Source organism: Ursus americanus, chromosome 32, assembly GCF_024610735.1.
Source record: "Ursus americanus isolate L20-20 chromosome 32, mUrsAme1.1.p, whole genome shotgun sequence".
In the NCBI taxonomy this organism is placed as follows: Eukaryota; Metazoa; Chordata; class Mammalia; order Carnivora; family Ursidae; genus Ursus; species Ursus americanus.
Window position 1 is genome coordinate 20212545 of NC_142158.1, and position 22758 is coordinate 20235302.

At 43.1% G+C, this 22758-nt stretch overlaps 1 long non-coding RNA gene across 1 annotated transcript; it reads right to left on the reverse strand.

The window, feature by feature from the left end:
* Positions 1 to 12106: 12106 nt before the first annotated feature.
* LOC148107324 (uncharacterized) lies at positions 12107 to 20785 on the reverse strand. The gene is made up of 2 exons (XR_015722597.1): positions 20632 to 20785; positions 12107 to 12870 (listed from the first exon to the last, which is right to left on the reverse strand). It is a non-coding gene; the product is annotated as an uncharacterized LOC148107324 (long non-coding RNA).
* Positions 20786 to 22758: the final 1973 nt, after the last annotated feature.

A 22758-nucleotide genomic window follows, 5' to 3' on the forward strand; every position in this document is an offset into this window, starting at 1 on the left:
AAGGGGAAACCAGCTCTTTGCAGGGACACCTTGGGAAGAAATGCTGAGTGCCCGGGACAGAGGGAAGAGCTGGCCTGAGAGGCGGTTGCTGAAGCCACCATGGGTGCTCACGTGTGGTGACAAAATAGACAAAGATCCCTGAACGCATGTAGACCAAGGCAGAAGGACGAGGATGCTTCCATTAAGTGAAACAGTTTGCTGATCCGCTGGGGGATGCAAGGTGCTTCATTCTCTGCCACGGATGTGCTGTGGAATTTTTGTAAATAGCATCTTTTTAAAAATACTTCCAGGGGAGTTGCCATTTAAAAAAGGCAAAAGATAGCCAATCTTTATCTACAGGAGGAATTCTCTGGCCCATGTTACCTGTCTCTAAAGACTGAATAAATTTTTTTTTTTTAAGAATGGGACAAGCCTTCAGCAGAATTGTTCAGTGGACAAAATCTGTGTGTCCCTTAGCTTTCTCTAGCTTCTGCAGAGAACTCTAGATCCTCGTGAGCTTCCTGACTGCACAGAATGCCTATTTGTGAGGTCTCCAATCTTATTCTTACTCGCCCTCCCTACTCCCAACCCAGACACCCCCTTCTGATCTGTATAGACAAACTGTGCTGGATGTCATTCCCTCCAAATGCTACTCTTTGCAAATATGGTGAGTGTTAATGGAGTAAATCCTTAGGGGAATATTTGGTGAAGGATTTGGGGCAACTAGTACCTTAACCGAAGGAATATTCCTAATGGCCTTATAGAATTGGAAGAGGTATTCTAAGCTTAGGAATTTTTGTGGTCCTCTACAAACGCCCCCACCCAGCAGCTCCCTAAATTCTAAGCCCAAATGTGTTTTATTTACTCTAAGCTCTACCATGAAAGAGGTTCAGAGTAGAGCAATAGCCCTTCATACTGGAAAAATCATTTAAAAGGAGGAGTCAAAAGAATTGGGACACTTCAGGTGGGGAAGAGAATACTCAAGAGAAAGATTAACAGGAGCTTAAAATATGGCTAGCGCAGTGCTGTCCAGTGGAAATATATGTGAGGTGCATAAGTAATTGTAAATTTCCTAATCATCACCTGTAAACAAAGTAAAACAAATAGAAATAATTTTAATAAAGTATTTTATTGAACTCAATGTATCTGAAATATTATTTCAATATGTAATCAATATAAAATTATTTTAATCGTGTATTTTACATTCTTCACGCTAAGTCTTAAAAACCCGGTGAGTATTTTACAATTAGGCATTTCAGCTCACTTCCTGGCTCCTGTGGCCACCTGTGGCTAAGTGACTGTATAATGGGCCGTGCAGGGAACTCACGGCCATGCAGGGTGATGAGTGTCCTGAGTAGCTGTTCTGAGCATCTGAGAGGAGGATACTCGATGGAGCAGGTATAAAATATGCAGGCCTGGGTACCAGCATCTTAGGGATTCTGGCTTAATTGGTCTGGGCGTGGGCCTGGGTATAATTAGTTTTTAAAAGCTCCTGGGGTGATTCGAATGTGTGGCCAGAGATGAGACCCACTGGGCTAGCAGAAGACTTTGTACAATGTGAGAGCACTTACATATTTAGATGAAAGCTTCAGTGGGGAGGGGATTTCTGTCATCTTTTGTGTCCAAATTTAAGAACCGGAAGGAAATGTTAAATCTCATGGAGGCTAAGTCTTGTTTTACAGATGACGGAAGGACATCTGGAGTGAACATGGGTGTTCACGTTGGTGTTTATTGATGATTTCATTTGCTAGCTTATCTGTTTACATCCTCAATACCTCCCTCTCCCTTTTTCTTTTTCAACCTGCAAGAGATTTTCAAACTCATTTGAGTTGAACCTAGGGGTAGTGTGCTGATGATTCTCAAAGCCCCACCCCATTCTGAGTGGCTATGGGTTGTCTTCTCATAGCATCCTAGTACCCATCCGGGTACCTTGACATTGGGCAGTGCCACTGGGTACACAGGATGAGCTAGGACTCTGCGGGGTCCCCATCCTTATCACTACTCTGCCCATCCCATTTGCCATCCTCCTCTCCATTTTTCCGAGACAGAGGAGGGTTTGGAACTGTGGGTGTGATTTATGACCCACATTTGCAGGGCTACTGTAATTTCACGAGTTCCTGCTAACATAATGGGCAATTTCTGCCAGCAAGTTAAATATTTAGAAATAAGAGACATCGTCTACTGCCAAATAAGAGCAATTTTAATGCACGTCCTATTTGGGATCCGATGTTGGACAAAGCCCTGTGTGGAGCTGATGCGTGTCATAGTGCGGAGTAATCGGGGACGTGGCATCTTGCAGCCCTCCCCCCACCCCAGAGAGTGACAGGCTCTGTGCTGAGAACCAACTTTGTCAGGAGCTCAGATAACAGCTTTCACGCTCACGGTACCTCGACTCCTTCAATTCCTCTTACACAGCAGTAAATCACTCTCTTGCTCGCTCTTATTTCTAAAAGTGGGTCACTCTTTGGTGCTCGCCTTTCAGTTTCTGGGAAATGTCTACTGTCTTCCATCCTCTTGTTTCGCAGCTCAGGCCAAAGAGAACGAAAGAGCCTCACCACTGAGGTCATGAAACGAGTAAGCGGGAATAGTGTCCTTTGCTCCTTCAGGCTTTGGATGGGACCAGGTTTGTACCCGAAAGATGTAGGCTTCTAATTTAGCATATTAGTCGCTGGTTCTAATAGGTCTATAAACTAAGGTTCTTCCGAACCTTCTCCGTCTTCTTTAAAAACCCCAACCCCATGGAAAAGGCTGCTCTGGGCCCCTCTCTGAGGATCCCAGGGGAGCCTCGCTGGTGATGAATGCTGGAAGCCCCGGTACAGAACAAATTGGTCTCATAAGCAGCGAGTGACAGCCTTTCTGAATACAGCTGCTTTCTTCATTAGAAAACTAAAAATAGCCCCAATCATTGGAGGCTGCTTTCACTTTAAGCCTTCTGCCACATCCATTTGTCTGCTCCATTCAGGGTTTCTGCGTGTCTATGACACCGTGATACTATTTCAGACGAAAAGCGCATTGAAGAAATGTTTCCTCTCCCTCCCCCATGTTCCCTCCAGATGTCCTCAACTGTCCAACACTGCTTCCGATTAGGGGAACTCACGGGAATCTGCCGGCGCCCTTGCCATCCCCATCTGCTTCACTCAGTTTCGGGAAAATAAACGCCATCCACACCGACAGCAAGAATTTACCATTATTAGGATTTTTTTTTTCTCCAAGGCAATGTTCAGTACATGTGTGATTTTCTATGGATAGCTCATGAAATCCTGAGTACAACTACCCTTTCCCGCTGATGCAGGATTTTACTAGGATTCTCTACTCAGATGTAGTTTCAGGAGACATTTTTCTTTTTCTTTTTTGCCTCCCGGAGCTGGCTGACTGTGACCTCTGGCAAAGCCTGTTTCCTTCCCAGCTTTAAAAAGTGATCCGGAAATGCATTGTGGAGGCAGCCTGTGTGAGTAGGTCGTTGCGGGGGGGATCTGGGAGAACCTATACTTAGTCGCTGCCCCTCTCTGTCTTGCCTCCCAGAGGAAGTGGGATTAGCACTATGTGTAAGGTGGGCTCCTGGTGTGGCTGATAGCAGTCTGGCTCTGTTATGTTTCGTCCTCTCGGCATCCCAGGTGTTGAGGGAATGGAACATAAAAGAGGAAAAATGTAGGCGAAGAACAAAAGACATCAACCTGCCGCTCACAAGTATCCTTTTACAAAAGGCACACTCACGAAACAGGCAGAGGAGCCCAGAACAGGAATGATACAGTAAAATACGGAAAACAAGCCTCGACCTTAAATCTGACCATGTCGTGTAGACATTTGATGTCTATACAAAAGTATGATTTTAATGGCTTTAATAGAACAGAAAATCCTGAAGATGAGAGTTAATGTTGCTATGGAAACTTTTACATGTCTTGACTACAGAACTCCTAGTTTAAATTTGCAAACTTAGTATCACATTAGCTTTTTTCACATTGGATTTCTGGTTGGTCTTTTAAGAAGATAAAAGCAGAAAAACTGCATGTCATACTAGTACTTCTTGTTATACTCATAGCCAGAGGAGACGTGGCTTATGAGCATTTGACACAATTTTTTTTTCTTTTTTGTCTGCACAGGAAGCAGCCTCCAAAGAGCTTATATAAGGGCTATGTGGGGTGAAGATTTTATAGTGAGGCCTGATTAATTCAGTTCCATAATTTTCAAAATTCGAATGATTTCTTTTTCTCCTAGAATTAGGCATCCAAAGGATGAAGCAATATAAATCAGGGGGCTCATGGATTTAAAATCCCAAGAGGTGCGGAGCTCAAAGCCCTATAAAGGGTAGAGGAAGTTCTGGAACACGGCACTCGAAGGCATGGTGATGCCTCAAGCCCCCGCTCATTTACAGCCACTGCTCGCTGCACTCTGAAATTGGACCCCACGTGAGTAAGAGCAACGTGGAAAGAGAGCCAGCTGGAGAACTGTGGAGTTATAACTCAGAAAGCATGAAGGTCCCTTCTCTGCCCTCCCTCCATCCTCCCCTCCCTTTCTGTCAGCACCCCCTCAGTCCTGGGGGCTCATGGGTAGGTTTGGCAAGCTGGAAGCTTTGTAAGCTTTCGAGTCAGGTGAAACTGGACCTAAAGGTAGCCCCACCGTGGGACAGATCAATCACGTCCTGAGCCTCAGTGTCTTCACTAAATGGACATAATAGTGCGCATGCCACGTGGATGTAAGAAATGAGCAAGGGGCACCTGGGTGGCTCAGTCGGTTAAGCGTTGGACTCTGGGTTTTGGCTCAGGTTGTGATCTCAGGGTCGCGAGATCGAGCCCTGCAGTGGGCTCCGTGCTTAGTGCAAAGTCTCCTTGGGACATTCTCTGCCTCTCCCTCTACCCCTTCCCCCTGCTCTCTCTCTCTCAAATAAATAAATTCTTTTTTTAAAAAAGGAAATGATCGAGATAACATATGTGAAACACTGAGCACTTTCCTTGAAACAAGGCAAGTCTTCAATAAATATGTTTTCCTCCCGTTGAAATGTGCTCTTCCCTGGTGCCTTTGGGGACATGCAGGAGAAAGCTGGTTCCAGACTGCATCGACTGAGGCCTTGTGGCGTGGACATAAACTGCCTCCTCTCCTCCCATCCCCACTATTACCAATTTTGATGGTTTTTACCTAAATTATACAAATAATCTACTTAGGAAACTCATTCACTAGTGCTGTGACGGCCTTGTCTTATTGCCTACTCTGTACTCAGTGCCCAGCATAAAGCCCGGCATAGTAAATATTCATTGGATGCAAGGCTGAGATGTGGGGTATGAGGTACATACAATTGGGGGCGGTGGCTGTATTTTAAAAATTAAAAGTCAGGTTCTGGGCTTAGGAAGCGGCCCATGCAAGGGTGGCTGCCCTAAAGGTAAAGCTTTGTGAGCTTCCCAGGAAATCAACCTCTGAAGTGGACAGGGTCCTGAGCACTCCCAAATGATTGCCTGCCTTTTTTGTGACCTTGTTCCGTGTTGTGACCTTGTTTCAGTCCTAGGACAATTTGATTTAGGACTGTTACTTGAGATTCAGGCTAATGATGGGAAATCATTATACCCACAAGGTATGTTGAGGTGGCTTGTAAATGGCCCCCTACTCACTGTGTCTTCTCATGTCCTTTCTTCTGTGAACTCTCAGGAAGAGAGAGAGATAAAACTCCTTCTTTTCTATAAGACCACCGGTCCTATTGGATCAGGGCCCCAAACTTATGACCTCATTTAACTTTAATTACCTCCTAAAAAGGTTATTTCCAAATACAGTCACATTGGGGGTTAGGGTTTCAACCTGGGAATTTTGTGGGAAACACAATTCAACCCATAGCACCTATGAGGCCAACTTCTGGTTTCGTCTAGGCTCTCATTTGAGGACTCACCTCATTAGGTTCTGATATACTCATCAGATATGGGGATAATAGCAGAGCAAGGTGAAGGAGAATAATTACCTCCAGGAGATAGAACCAAAATGGCACCTTGCATAGAGCAGCAATCCCAGCAGTCATGTTGAGACCCTGTAGGGTTTTGAAAGGAGATACCAGGCCAGTCACAGGGAAATAATTTCTTTGGCCGCTGATGAAACTGCTTCCTTCCCTTTCCTGCTCTTTGTCTCTTTCATATTTTACTCTTTTCCTTCCTTCCTTCCTTCCTTCCTTCCTTCCTTCCTTCCTTCCTTCCTTCTTTCTTTTCTTCCTTTCTCCTTCCATTTTCAGTAATATCGTCAGACGCTGTGCTTCTTGGCACTTTTAGTGACGGTAATCTGCTTTTGATTTCCCCAAAATGAAAGGGTTGACTAATGGGTAAGGAGCGGGAGAGCAGAGAGGGCAGAATATATGGGGGTGGGGTGGGCGGGTGGGAGGTCAGGTGGTGTAAGTGGAAGATAAGACAACCAAGAGTGTCACGCTGTGGTGGGGAGGAAGAGGAAAGACAGTGTGAGGCTGGAGGGGTAGGTGCCAGCAAGTGATATTCACAAGTGATTCACAAGTGACAATTCTGGGTCTCAATTTTCTCATTAGCACAAAAAAAAAAAAAAAAAAATAGCTGGAGTAGAAAATCCCCGGGTTGCCCTCAATCGCCAATATTCCGTTACCTCTGTACACTTTCTACCTTTCCTTCCTGGGGAGTGGAACTGATAAACAAAACCCTTTGTGTGCTTTATAAGAAAATCATTATGCAAATTCAAAGTATTGCTCAAATTAATTCTAATGAGGTTCAAGGGGAAAAACAAGTAACAACCAAAACTCTTTAATAAAGTGTTCTAAAAAGAAAAAAAGAATTATCGCCCACTTCTGCACTTCCTGCTTTTGGCAGGGACTAGAAGTGGAAATCTGAAAACACTGTGAGACAGTCTGTTCTCATGGTATTTCTAGCTGAGAACAGGAAGGAGGGGAAATCTCATATGAGTGAGAGAGCCTGTTTTTCAGTGATTAGCAGGCCAAAGAAGTTTCACTGGGCAATCAAGCTTGACAGCACCTCTCAAAGTTTTACCTTTATTTGGTCAGCGTAGCTGATTAGGCCAACAGCACCACACAGTCACCGAGACACAACTCTCCCCGGTCACCGTTACCGGGGCTGGCGCTCCCTGAGGCTGGGCGTCAGGCGCTGGAGACCCAGACGAAAGCAGTGTGGCCCCTACCCTTCTGGAGCATAGAACAAAGTTGGAAGGATGAGGCATCTATAAATGCAAAATAATTACAATTCTAAGCAGCATATGCTGCGTCCTAACTCAGCCATGCAGACAATGCTAGGAAGGAGCCGGCCGCACGCTTCACAAAATTCTTCATTAGCTTGCATTGCTCTCAACCTCACCAGTGGGCTCTCATCACTGGAGTATTCTGCACCTTTAGGCAAAAAAAAAAAGTTTCTTAATTCCTTAAACTCTCTTGCCCGTCTCGAGACACAACAGACTGTCCTGTGTGTCGTGCCAATGAGTCACTGAAACTGAATCATGTTAACAATAAGCCTGTAATGATGAATGCATATCGATTGGCTGGGTGTGCTGGGACCAGAAAAGTCCCAGTCTAGACTAGTTGCATTGTCCTTCATCACCTGCCAGAGTGTCGTCACCTGCACTAGTGTCTAAACCGGCCACAGACCTGCCGAGGAATGCCCTTGGTCACTGTGAGTCCAGTGGGATCTCATACATTTCCTAAGGTGTGGGTTAGTGGCATCTTTACAATCAGAGCCACTCAAGGGCTCAGGTAGAGTGATGGGCACTCCCTCCCTACCCCCCACCCCAGAACCCCTGGTGTGAGAGCATTTCTTGCACCCCCAGATGGGGGGACCATTCCTGGAAAAGGATAAAAAAAGATTTGATTGATTCCTCTTGGAAATACTGTAGGGATGAGGATTATGTTCTGAACAAGGGACTAGTTCTCAGTGTTTTATCGAAATGGCCACCATTACCGTGTTTAATCAACTGTTTATTTAAACCTGAGTGATCGGCATATACAGTGAATGGTAAAATGCCTATGAAAGTATATGTAAATTACAGAGACACAGGTGGAGCCCATCACATTGTGTCTGCTGTGATGTTTTAACCTAAGCGATGGCCTTGGACCCCATACCAGAAGAGAGGATGGAGGCCATGTTCCATGGTGGCATGGAACTCAGGATTTCCCCTGGTTAATTTTGTCTGGATCTTTGAAAAAACCTAGGATTGCTTTGTGAGTTTTTATTTATCTCCTTTTGGGAACATAAAAATGAATTAGACACAAACTCAGCCATCAAAAGAGCATACAACCTAGTGAGTAGGGCAAACAGACATCCCAACAACACCAAGTGGGCAAGGAGGGCACTGGGTGGGGACTTTGCCGAATGGGGGTCAAGTGTGGAACGTGACCTTCTTCAACGTCACAAGTTGAAATGCTGGAATCAGGTCATCCTTTTTTAAAATAATATATTTTTTGATTCCACTTTCACTGTGGGCAATTTATAAAATAGAGAAAGGAGCCAAAATGGAAGTAAAAACCCCTCTAATACGCGCCGCGACAACCACTGGAAAATGCTGCCGTGTATCATTCTGGTCAGTTTTCAATGCATCCCTGGGAATTTTTAAAATGACATGAGAATCACGCATACTGTTTTTACAAACTCTTCGTTTAACAATATGCTGTGGGATACACTGTGATTATTTTCCCCTCACGATTTCATGTCCTCCTACTCCTTGATTTTTAATGGTTTTATAGTGTTTCTTCCTATGGCTACCCCCCACTTTATGTATCCCCTGTCCTGGAATAGGCATTAACATGGTTTTTAGTGTTTCACTAATATAAGCAATGCTGTGATGAGTATCTTTGTGTGTCTATGCATCTTGCTGATTATTTCCTCAGGATAAATTCCCTGAACATAGAATTGCTAGATTACAGGTACGGAAATCCAGGCTCAGCTGCATGACTGATCCTGGGATTGCAAAAGGCAAGCTGAGAGACTGAACTCGTATTTCAGGGATGCTCGTGTTTTTGTTTTATGATTCCTTTGTATTGTATACACATTGATCCTACAGCTAAAAATGGTCATTCTGGGTCTGCCAGCAGAAAGCTCTCCTAGATTTTGGCTGCCATTTGATCAACCCTAGCAACGTAACTCTGAATTTAGCTGACACCATTTGTTTCACCTGCCTTTAAAAAGCAGGAACAGACCCTTACCTACCTTACCTTTGCTGTCTTCTGATTCCTTACTGCGTTATTACTTCAGAGGGTCTAAGAAATCACAATTCTGGTTGATAGGCGGTCAAACTCAAGGACAAACAGTTGAGCGTGATAATGTATCCACAGCGTCGAAACCAAAAACAGTTGGTCTCAGCTATATGCATGATGCGTTCATCTTAAAAAGCTGTTATAACTTCCACGACAGCACTCCGTGTTAGTGGTCATATTTAGGGTGAAAATATCACATTTGACTCTAGACTAGGGACACTGATAATTTCACAAACATACTGGAAGATATGCACCTGAAACGAGGTGGCCAAAGGCGCCTTACTCATACAGTCTCCAAGAGCCGCTTTCAGAATTGTTGTAAGTCATTCTCTATTTCTACTTCAGGGTTTCAGGATTCATTTGCTCCTTTGTTTAGCCATTCACACCGCTGCTGTAAGAGCTATTGTTTGTCAATGCCTGCTCTGTCCCTGGAACTGGTCCCAGTCACTGCCCTCACAAGCTCGCGGTCCCGTGCAGGAATGCTTTTATATGATACAGTGTCATAATCATTAGGACAGGGATCAATGTACTAGTGGGTCCCTTTCCATCTTTTTCACTTTCTCCTTTTTGCTCTACTTCCTTTGAGTTTTGTGTTCAATGCCTCAGTATTTCTAGGAAAGTCCTGGACTGGGCTTGGCATGCAGTGCAAGATGGCGGCTGAGGGGTTCTGTAGGGCCAGCCAGAGCCAGGGGACAAGGGAGCACATACTGTACTGGGCTCCCTGGTGCAGCCCTGCCCCATGCGTTTGGGGAGCCTGGGGCCAGAGCACAGATGGAGGCCACTTTCCATCTGTGGCAGCATGTAAAAGTTGTAAATCAAGTTAATAAGCTCTTAGCGAAAATATAGCTTCAGATGGACAAAGCTGAAAAAATATGTGTTAAGCTATGGTTTTATGTGATAGAAAGTTGGAAGACTATAAAGCAGTTGGATTCGATTATTACTGTTCATCTATGGATGTTGTGTTGATGGGCTGGCAATGTTTGGATAAGTAAGAAAGGATATGTAGGTTCCTGGGGACAACAGTGGTTGTGTCTGGGGATTGGGACTGGTGGTGTGAAGAGGGACCTTTTACTTCTTGATTTAGGTAACTTTTAAAAGACACGATGGGATTATGGGTAATTTTATTTTCTTTTTCTCTCCTTTTCTCTATTTTTCAAATTTCTAAAATAATCATATGTTGCTTATATAATTGGGAAAAAAATTAAAAAGATAGGAAAATCAAGACTAGGAAACCATTCTAGGCTGGGAAAGTGTCTCATTAAGTTGAATTTCTAGAAAAAGGTGTGTTTCAGTTCTTAGGCCTATGTGATTTCAACAATTAACTAAAGTTAATCCTGGAAACATCAGACAGTCTTCTTCAAGAGGTCATGGGGGAATTGGAGAGATGCCAAACTATCAAAAAATGGCAGAGAATCTATATTTAAAAAAAAAACACACACACATGTACAGCTGTGGAACTTATTGTCTGAGCTTTCGAAGCATATTATTTTTTACAAACAATCTATTTATTTTTCAATGATCTCAGGTCTTTCAGAGTCTGGATTATTTTTATCATGAGATATTGCATTTACTCAGCAATTTCCACTTTGCAAAGTGCTTCATGTCAATCCTCTCATTTTGGCCTTGCAACAACCCCAGGAGGCTGGAAGATGTTATCCCCCTCTTCCAGGAAGGAGAATGAGGCTCGAAGAATTACGATGGAGTACCCAGGTCACGATAGCTCCTGGTGGGACAAGGACAGAGCATAGTTCTCTTCAACCAGAGTCAATTCTCTTGCCACTGCTATTAATAAACTTACACATTGGATTTCTAAATGCACACGCATTTCTCAGAAATTTTTGTATATGTTCCTGCTCCTGTTTGTTTGCTTCTTTTAAAACGGAAGTTATCTTTACATGGCAGCTAAAATTTCTCTATGAGCCACTAAAGAATATTCAGCATCCTTTTAAAACATGCCTGACTCCCTGTAATTCCACAAATAAGTATATTTATAGAAACTGCTAATTGGCCCTAAGTACCTTTAGAGATGCCTTCCAGGCTAATGTCCAAAGATACACTATATGTGTGTGTGGGAGGGCGGGGGGTTATAATAACTTTCCCATGAGGGACTCAGCTGATTTTCTGTGATGACCAGAGACCATAAGATTATTTTACTCAGTGCTTAAAATATACCTAAGTACTACGTTAGTACTCTTACAAGATAGGCAGTATCCCATTTACTGAATCTATTTCTTCAACTGGGATAATTTCGAAAGAGCCAGCATTTTACCCATTTCTAGAGGAAATATACTTTTTAAAGATAATTTGAGGAAGTGGGTGAAAGAGGTCAAAAGGTATGGCATTCCAGTTATAAGTTCTTAAGTCCTGTGGATGAAATGGACAGTCTGGTGACTATCGCTAATAATACCGTATTGCATATTTAAAAGTCGCTAAAAGAGTGTAGCTTAAAAGTCCTCATCACAAGAAAATAATTTTTTTGTAACTGTGTTTGGTGATAGATGTGACTGCACTTACAGGGGTGATCATTTTGCCATATAATATCAATTCTTTATATCTGTGATATAATATCAACTGCAAATTGTTAGGTTGCACTAATATAATGTTATTTGTCAATAATACCTCAATAAGAAATTCTTAAGGTGATTTGTAAGGTTAATAAATCTATGGTGTTATACAAAAAGAGAATTTGATTTTTGAAATACATGTTTTTGTACATTAATTTTTTAAAATTTCGGAATATCGTAGTTCAAAATGATTATAACTTATATCTTATCGGTCATGGTTTTAGTGAGATGTATATAGACTAAAAGTCAATAGGACCCACTCCCACAGCACACCACACCACACAGACCAACAGCCATAATTAACTGAGGCTGTGGTCAGGACAATTGAAAAAAAAAAATTCACCAGAAAAAAATTACAAAACCAAACCAAAACTCTCGTACAAATTTATTTTATTTTATTTTATTTCAGAATCTTAAAGTAAATCTGGAACTTCGTATAAAAGGCTATCACTTGGGGTGCCCGGGTGGCTCAGTCAGTTAAGCGTCCGACTCTTGATTTCAGCTCAGGTCATGATCTCAGGGTCTTGGGATCGAGCTCCACATCAGGCTCCCTGCTCAGTGCAGAGTCTGCTTGTCTCTCTCTCCCTCTGCTCCTCCCCCACCACTCACACTCCCTCTCAAACACACAAATAAATAAAATCCTTAAGAATAAATAAATAAGAAAAAGAAAAAAAGATAAAAGGCTATCACTCAATCAAAACACAACAAAACCAACAAACAAAACTAAGCCCTCTATTTCCAGAATATGGAGAGAAATAATGAAGTCTCCACGTAACGAGACCACAGTTCTGGAAGGAAGAGGCCTGTGTAGACCCATCGCAGAACTATTCGATAGCTCATAAAACAGAACGATTTCGAGAATAAAGGATGTAATTTCTTGTAAAGAAGTCTCGGAAGTCTTTAATAATTCCACAGACAAGCCTGGTTTTAAGGTTCAGAGACTCTTGGGTCATGGCAGAATCGTGGGTCAGCAAGAACGGGTGCTCGCTGGCTTGGCTGCTTCAGGACACAATGATGGGTGCTTCCGAGAGGAATGTAAAACCCTACTCCGCACATCAAATCACGGTTCAAGCGTTTCTCGGATGTTGGAGTTCGGCTTCCTGTCCGACTACCTCTTTAGTCCATGGTCTAAGGTTGCTGAGTCAGAAAGAAGAGGAAAGTCAGTCACAGAAGGACAAACACTGCATGATTCCACTTGTCTGAGGTATCCAAAATAGTCAAACTCAGAGAAGCAGAGAGCAGAATGGTGGTTGCCGGGGATACGGTGGAGTAACAAACAGGGAGTTGACCATCAACGCATATAAAGCCTCAGGAATGCAAGATGAGTGGGTTCTGGAGATCCGCTGTGAGACCTTACACCGAAGAGTTCACAAGTCAGGCCTGTACACTTACAAATCTGTTAAGAGGGTAGATCTCCTGTTGCATATCACAGTAAAATAAAAATTAAAATTAAAAGAAAAAGGGAGAGGAAAGCAGAACGAAGAACAAAAACGTCAGGAAGAGAAATAATCAAAGGGATATAAAAAAGTCCAAGGCAGGGAGTGCAGGCCACCGGGGCATTGCCTGAACTTAGTGACTCCCTTCAGAGAGCTGAAGTTACTCGACTTAACTCCCCAACGTGATCTACCACCTTGTAGATCCTCCCTCCTTCAGAAGGGAGACCTTTGCTTGCCTTTGTTGATAATGCTTGGCAAGAGAATGGGCATCCCAAGTTACTACCAAGTATAGCCAACTTGACAATCCAGCCATACTCCTCAGGTCCTGTGTGGCTGCCCCAGGATGGGGCCTCCGTCAGGCACATGGAGGAAGAGTAAGATAATAGAGAAGATCTGGAGAAGCCTGTGCCTTTAAAACCCTATGAATGACCTTAACACCATCTCTTTGACCTTTCCTGCCAACACAGAGGCTCTCCCGGTGGAGATATTCTGGGATATCCGTGACTTCGCTGCTTGTCTCTCTGACGGGGAATGGCATTTTAACTGTAACAATATGATCATTGCTTCTGACAGATTGGAGATAAAAAATCACTAAACAGAAACACCAGACTTCTTTTCCCCTAGGGCAGAATTCAAGAGCTACATAGGCAAACACACTTTATTCCTGTACATTCATTTTATCCATACCCTTATCATAATTATGTTGACACATTAATATCATTAATCTGTCCTATTGGAGGAATTAGCAGACGTCTCCCAGTCTTTGAAAAAAGAGTGCCTGCTTCATCCGTTCACGGATCTCATGTCCGCTTTGACCAGCAGCAAAATCATTATAGTAAAAATGTGCCCGCAGATCTTAGCATTTGCAGTGTGGGGTCAGAATCGAACTAAAACTGTTAAGAAATATGAGAAGATCGGCTTTCCACTGCCCTTAGCATTTGGGTAGCACAGGGGGAAATATTAGTGCATCTGTTATTTTAAGTGGGCGCCGGCACCTCGGAAAGCTAAAAGCAGCCTTATCTAAGCCCTTTTTAAGTTTTCTTAGTCATTGACTCATGTGCTAGTCTCCCGGTTGATGGCAACCTGACTTTTAGCCAAGCAAACAATAAACTAAGAGCATACATAAAATTGGTCCCTCTCCTTTTTATCGTCGAGGCAGATCCTTAACAAAACCTATGAATTTCCATGGACGTAAATTCCGGAACACTACATCTCAGCTGTTGAAAAATCTAGGAACGTCAGGAGTTACTCTTCAGAGCAGGCTGTAAACCTTTGCAGAGTTATTTTGGCATAACAGATACAGTTTGCAGGGAGATTTAAACATGATTATAGCTCATAACTGTCAACAAGTAACACCAAGCCTCCTTCCCTTAATCAGAGAATCTGAACTTCAGGTGTTGAAATGCAGTGGGGAACGGTACCATCTGCCAGGATTGCCTGACAACCCAGAACACCCCCTGAGGCTCAGCAGCCTTGCAAAATCTGTACGGAGGCCCAGGCCTCCCTGCTCCAGCGTTCTGGAATTCCCAGGAAGCTGGCTTCCCACACTTCATTGGGAAGCGAGGGTGGGAAGTCTGGGAGGCCAGCCTGGAAACTTAAAGCTGACAGTGCCAACCTTTACCACCAGCCAGAGATTTCATCCGGGCCAGAAGGTCCTAGGGAAACACAGCCCCATGGGGACAGGAGGAGGGCTTGGTGGGAGGGGCTTCACCCTCCTCCCATACCATCAGAATGACTACAGAAGCTTCAAGATGTCTCCTACTGCCCTCACCAGATGGTCTCTCATTAGTCCCACCCACAAAGGCATTCTGGGGTGCATGGTAAAAACTGACTTGTGTGAAGTTATTGGCAGATGTCCCAAACCTTGACCACCACCAGGATTTCCTAATGTCATAAGGTAATGGAATAAGCCAATCTGAACAGAATGGTATATATGTGTATTAGGCTAAATCTAATTTTAAATTACTAATCCATTTGAGCTATGCAGCTCACATTACAGAGGATGGAGGATTTAGCGTTGCATATGTACAGACTCAAGAAAATTTGTTATGTAAATGAACCATAAGTACATAGTGCTTACACAGTGGTGAATTCAATGCTCACAATCCCCCACAGAGCTCCCAGGCTAGTGGGGGAGAAGAAAAGAGGCAATTCTAGAGAATTCTTTGAGAGAAAACAAAAACAAAAATAAAACGCTCCACAAGGCTGTAAGATCAGACCAGAGGGACACACAACACAGGTGTGCAGAACTGGGAAGACTTCTAGGAGGAAGTCCTACTGAAGTGGGCCCTTAAGGGCTGTGTAGTTGCTCGCTGTTGGGGTGGTTGAGGGGAAGGAAGAATATTGCAGTCTGGGAGCCCATGCTTGGAGGGAGGTGTTGAGGCAAGACCCGGTCAGTCATGAGGGCCTCCCGAAGTCTCCATTGGGAGGTTTGGGTTTTAAACTAAGAATGGTGGGGGCCATGGGAGGTTTTAAGCAGGTGAGTGATATGATCAGATCTGGATTTTAGAAAAATCATATCGATACTCTCTACTTAACATTTTGCAAATGATGATGACCATGACTGAATACATGCTTGTCTTTTCATAATACAGGGGTATAATATTGGCATTATTATGTAATGCATGCTGCTTCGTTTTAAATGAGCATGATATAATATTAAGAATTATTATAAATAACATTATTAAATTACTATTTAAACATATCTTTAATTATTCGCATGTAATTATTAATTATATAATTATTTAAATAGAAATTTACTTAATCTATATTAATTATTTAAATATAAATAATATTAGTTATCTAAAATGATAATAATAATTATTGTTAGTAACAAACAGTTATTATAAGCTCTTAGAATGCCATGTTTGTTTGTTTTTTTAATAAATTATCTAACTGAATCCCTTTGAAAAGTAATTTTCACCGGAATGATTGAGTGAGCGCTCTAAAACTTTGTCCTTACCAGCCAGGCCACCAGAGACGAGACACAACAGGCAAAGCATTGAGACCCAGTTTGTGTGTACGAAGAAACTGGATACCAGTGTAACCTCTTGCTGAAGGGGTGTTTGCCACATTCCAGCCCAGTGGTTTAAGGAACTTTAAAGTAAGTGTTATTCGTGTCCCACTTTATGAATGAGATGTTGAGGGTCAGATTGGAATCACTTTCGTAGGTCATCCAAGAACCAAATGGCAGGGTCAAAATTGCAGGGCTGGCTGTTAAAGGAACTCCAAACTCAACCCAAATTGTCAGAGACAGCAATAATTAGAAACCTAGACTCAGTGACATTGGAATGTCTTCATTTTAATGAAGAGCCTTGTGGAAAGGTGAACGGGAGGAAGGCGATAAGATTCACTTTGTATCACAGATGGAAGGTTGTGAGCCATGGGTGAAAGAGTGGCTTTCCCAATACCATTGGACGGGGGACCGGATCTGGACAATTTGGCCGGTGGCATATCTGACCTATGTAATAATATCGCAAGCACACGTGGGATTTGATCCCAGTTAAACCGCGGAAGTGGCTTCTTCCCCAGTAGATCTTACCCGCCTTAATTATGTTTTACTAGCGCATGCCCCTCTCTGGGAAATTGCATATCACCTCCCGATCACACGTGTGATGATTGCTTTAGCGGAAGATAACATTATGCTCTTGTTAATTGCCTGCTTATCTGGGCTGACATTTCTAAACCCACACGGAAAGCCCATAACTTTCTGCTCAAGAATATTTTAGTACCGCTAAATGAGCATATAACTGTTGACATACTAAATAAAAGGGTTGACTCACACGTTACCCTGGAACCAGTGCTGTATTCTTAGATGGTGTCACCTTACAGAGCTCCAGTGTCCTTAAAAAAGAATCTGCCTCCTCCTGGACTCTCATGAACTTCTCCATCCCGTCCCTCTGAAATCTAAAGCCGCGCTAAATGGCAACATGGAAAATGAGATGTTGTCATGTGGGAGAATGAAGCAGGATAGGCTAAAGAAAGCAGAGAACTTCCTCCAGAATAATTGGATGGAACATCGTATTCATAGAACAGACTTGAACTAGAGGGAAAGAGAAAATTGATTTTTGCGTGGCTCCCCGGCTGCTCCCGCAGACACCGAGCCCTCCTGCTGCTCCTGCAGCCGAGGGGGTGCGGCTCACCCTGCCCGCGCCCATAGCTCCGCTTCTCCTATGACAGTCCTCTCTCCCCTCTTTAGCTCTGGTTGGAGCACAGGCCACAAATAAATTGCTAACATTTAAGTGCATCTGTTGCAAAGACAGAAGCACAGAGGACACTGGGGAAATTTCAAACCAAATTTCAGGACTGAGCTCATAAAAGCATGCACCATCTGTGGAATTCTGCTCATATGCATGACTGTAATGGAGGGGGGCAATGGAGAAGGGAAACGGGAGGGAGAGGATTGCTGTAACCGGATTGAGAACTCAAGTCTCTCCTCTCAGATCGGTTCACAGGTGGTACTGGCTCCAGGCAGGATCCCTGGCGCCTTTCCTCGCACTGAGCGGTCTGACGGTCTGTCAGAGGACTTAACTGTCCCCAAGAGGTAGGTGACCCCAAATTCTGTTGTGCCCCAGTGTCTAAACCCAGCCCCCCTCCCTACGCCTTTCCTGGCCCTGGGCAAATATTCAAGCCTTTCCATCTTTCTTCCTGCTGGTTGGCTCTTTCTCTCTTATCATCCCCGTGGCAAAACTGAAACAAAAACAACCCCCCCCCAAAAAAAAACAAACCCAGATCATTTTCTGATAAGCACTTTACATTTCTATAGTGCAGGAAAAGGGAAGTTCCTTCAGAACCCCTTTACAGATGATCGCTCTCATTGTCTAACAAGCTTTTCATTGTTTGTGATTTCCATTTCCCTGAACGGTTCAGGGCACTTTGGAAAAAAATTTTCTATTCAGCACTTTTCCACTCATAATTCAAGAAAAAAGAGTCATGCAGTATAATAAGGATAATTAGCTCCAACTGAAAATTACAAGCTTGGTACCACAGAGCCCCTCCACCGCGCACAGTATCCATTTATGTTCTGCGTTCTCTCTGTCAAGGCTAATCGCTACTTCGGTAATTACTAACCTGTTGAAAGAACAAAGGAAAATGCAATGCAGTCCCAACGCAGTACTTCAGTAACACTGTTTCTTCCAATACCATCTCAATAAAATGCTTTTAGAACAGAATCTGTCTTCACCATCTTTCAGTTAAAAACTGCTGTTGTCTGTCCTCAAAAGTATGATCAGCTATTATAAGAATGATTTTCAGCGTGTATGTATGGAAGTGGGGCTTGAATTTCTTTCATTTAGATTCTTGTGAAATAAAGATAGCTTGGAGTGATGAGCTCATGCTTAATAAGGTTCAACATTTATGTGGCATGCTCCCTTTTTATTAATTGGTTAACCTTGGCGCAGTGTGGGAACAAGCACTGTGTAAATGACCATATGCTTCCCCTGTTAATGCGCCTTAATCCGGACCAGCAGACACTTGTCTTCTCCCTCACAGAAGAGATATTGCTGATGATGCCAAACTCAAGTGGAGAAATACGGAGACAAATATAGTTCTGTCTCTTTTCTAGGGGTGCTGCGCTTTGGGAAGCTTTAAAACACAGGTTCTCATTTTCATTCATTTCATCCCTCATTTACTTGCCTATCCCTCTTGATTCTGCTCATGATGGTTTCCCTTCTACGCATGCTGTGGACCTGGTCTACTGGGAAATAACGCACGCTTTTTTGGACCATGAGTGAGCAAAGAAGAGTTGTGGATTCTGGCTTTTCAAGATGGTAGAGGCTCCCGTCTCAACTCACCGGCCTCCCTCTGAAGAGAATTCTGGGACCTCAGAAATAGCAGGTTTACATAGAAAGAAGTGACTACACCATACACAGGCACACAGACACACACAGACACAGACACACACACGAGTTAGATGCATTCATTCTTCAATCCAAATGGTGTTCTTCCCTTCGTCTCTTATCAAAAGGTAAAAATGAGAGATGTTGTTAAAGAGATTGCTGAGACATTGCCATTTAATCTGGAAAGTGCTAAAGAGAGCAAAAAATGTTCAAAAACTGAGAAGCCATTCTGCTTTCCAGAAAGAGAATGAAAGGGACTTCTGGCCAAGATGCTAAAATGCTCTACTTCCAGAAGAAGACGTGGTCACCAGGAGCTAGCATGGATCCACCAAGAACAAATCATAGCAAAGAAAACGGATTTCTCTCCTTGATCACGTATCAGGCTTGCAGATAAGGAAATAAGCTAGACTTTTAGGACTGCTTTCTTAGTCTGTATTTGGACCTTCATTAAAAAATCTCACAAAATCATTCATCATAATCTCATAGAGGAGTTGACAGATTATTAGCTGAATATTTATACTAGCCATTATTATTAGTATTATAATCAAGCTAGGAAAACTGGAGGTGGTTTTTTGGGTTTGGGTTTTTTTTTTTTTTTTGGAGGTGTTTAAGAGAAAAGAAAACAAAGCGATACAGAATTAGGCAATATGCCCACGAGAAACAACAGAAAAAAACCAGATTTTTTTCTTTTTGGCAGAAAAGGAAATGTCTTTAAATATGTGTATATTTATTATGCAGAATGGTGATTAGGCTTCTGTATGGCTACAATGAGTAGCCCCTTGAACCACACTGGGACCCAAATTCCAGTTCAATCGTTGGAGATTTCCAAAGATGAAATAGGTTGCCTCAGAAGGTTCAGTGAATACCCCATTATTGCACAAGCCAAAAAGACCACAAGGATAATGCACAAAAATGACCTTGGCAGTGGCTACTTTATAATAGAATATAGAATGATACAGTCTACAACACCTTCACATAGCAACTGGTCTTAAATCCCTTCCAGGCAAGGTGAAGCCTGAGGCCATGTCCCTGATACAGCTTTAGGACAAGGGGTTGAGCATGTGTTGAACTGGTCTAGTCTAGGACTCCTGGGTGTGGGTCAAAAAGGATCTGGACACTACATTTTGGATGAAGGCCATCTTGGGAAGTTCCAAAGTACTAGGGAAAAGATTATGTGGGAAGGGGAGGAGCAGAAGGACCTCATCGGAACCAGAGTCTGTAACGGGCGTTGGCTGGCACGGAGCTACTGGAATGCAGGGATGTGCAGAAGCCTACAACAACCTCTGTGAACAGAGGGAGGGAGACATGAGGGAGGTCTCCCCTAGACTTGTCAATGAGACAGACACAGAGCTCTTAAGGACCCCAAGATAGTTCCCAAATGATCACACATTATCCTCATGGCTACCTTCTCGGGTGGACAGGCAACCCACTTGTGTCCTCATTTTCCAGAATAGGAACGTCAGAATGGGACTCAGAGAGATGGTGTAAAATTTTCCAGGCCACACAGTGAGAAGGCAAAGCCAGGCATACGACATCAATCTTCTGACTCCTGTGGATGGTATCAGATGGAGGTAGATGTGAGAACACGGATAGCAGACCAAAAATTAGAGAGAGATGTATCTTACCTCTGGGACATCCTCTTGTCCTGACTTCTGTGATTTTTGCAGCTGTAGGTAACCATGAAACCATATAGGTCTCCCTTTGGATCCACCCACAGGCCTCGCTATCTGATACGTTTTTGAGGTAGAGTTCATTATGCTACCAGTTCTTTATGGGGATTCTTTCTCAATATCCTGCTAGATGGACATTCATTTGCCCCGTTTATAATTATAGACAAAAGGAAATTGCCCCAGCCTCTGCGGAGTTGGACATTTGCAACTTCTCATTTGCAATTAGACAGCTTACAGCTATCAGTCTAAAAGTAAGTTGATGAGTCCTTGATGAGTTCTGCGGCCAGATCCCCAAGTGGAGGCTGGGCCCAAGTGCTTAAGAGATCGTAGCTTGGCTCACTAAATTGCCTGGGCACCGCAGTAATTATTTCGGAAAGAAAACTTGCCTCACATTTACATTTACATCTTTAAAAGCAAACAATTTGCTGAATCATTTATTGAGGTTAATCAAATATTACCATGAAGACACCAGTGCTTATCCTTCTAAAAATGCTTTTTTAAAAAAAAACTGGTAGAGACATAGCTACATATAATAGATTAACACAAAGATATGAATATGTAAAGAGGGCAAACTAATCACTCCGAGGCATAAATTATTTCAAAGAAAAACAAATTACTGTTTGTGATAATGAGAAGAGCATTTCTGACTTTACAACTGGTGGAAGTAGGCCGCTGTGGTCTTTGGAGTAGGAGCCTTAACTTCCCAAAGACTGGAGGCTCGCGTTGAGTTAGGGAGATGAGGAAGGAATTTTTGGCAGAGTTTTCTTCTCACCTTAGTTGAGCATTTCATGAGCTGTCATAGGGGTAAGGAGGCTCTAAATCTTAATTCCTGGGATTAAAAAAAAAAGATATATTTATTTCTTTGAGAGGGAGAGAGTAAGTGGGGAGATGGGCAGAGAGAGAGAAGCAGACTCCCCAGTGAGCATGCAGCCTGAAGTGGGGTTCCATCCCACGATCCAGAGATCCTGGGATCATGACCTGAGCCAAAATCGAGAGTCAGACGCTCCACGGACTGAGCCCCCCAGGTGCCCCTCCCGGGGTCTTTGTTGTACTTGTTTTGTGGGGGCATTAGGAATTCTTGGAAGATTCTTGTTGTCTAATTTGTCTAGTGTAGGTAATTATGTAAACAGGAAGATAATTCTGAAAACCTTGTGGAAGAAAGACAATGGCAGAGTTCAGTTGAAAGCAGACTCTCAGGAACCGATGGTTGAACCTCCCTCTTACCTTCTTCACTCTACCTCTAAATGCCTTTTTCTTCCTTTTCCATCAATCCCACTCAATGCACATGTTCTAGCTCAATTTCCAGTTCACTCAAATGGATATCTCATTGCCCTGTATCATTATCATTGATGAAATTATGGGAATAGCTCCTTGTTATTTTATATGACATACTGTGGGAGAGAGAAACATTTCTTAGATACACTCCTCATCTAGTTAGGAAGACTGCAGTGTGTAAAAATAGAGCCAAAGAGACCATCAGATAGTTCAATGCCAGATAAGGGTAAGTTCCTGACAGTAGGTGCCGACTATTAGAGTGATATAAATTCAAAAAAGGAGACTCTTAGGGCTCAGGCAGTCAGGGAAGGCTTCCTGAAGATGAGCATTGAGTTGAGCAATCCATGGTGGCTCAAGTTCACATACAAGGCAAGTTCATGAAACTGTACCCAAGAGGCTTGCACAAGTGTTACTCAAATGTGGCCATTTAATTGCAAAATAACTCAGCCCAGCTGCTCCGTGCTTAGATCCTTTGTATGAACTCGACATTCTTTGTTCTCTGTCTATCCCCCCAGCACCCCTAAATGGACCCGTGGATAAATTATTGTGCTATAGTTGTAGTTGGATTCAGAATGGGAGGCCAGATCTAGGTGAGCCAAGGGGAGGTAGAAACAATCAAGGGAGGCCAATTCTCTGAAAATAGTTGTCTGTGAGGAGCACAACAAAGTTAGAAATCAAAACAAAGGCAGGAGGATAGGACTCAGCAAATAAACTGAAACTAGGTGGATCAGAGTGCCAACAATCATGGAGACGTGAGGTGCTAGGCCTTTGGGCACCTCAAAACTAAGTCTGCCTTCCACAGACTGT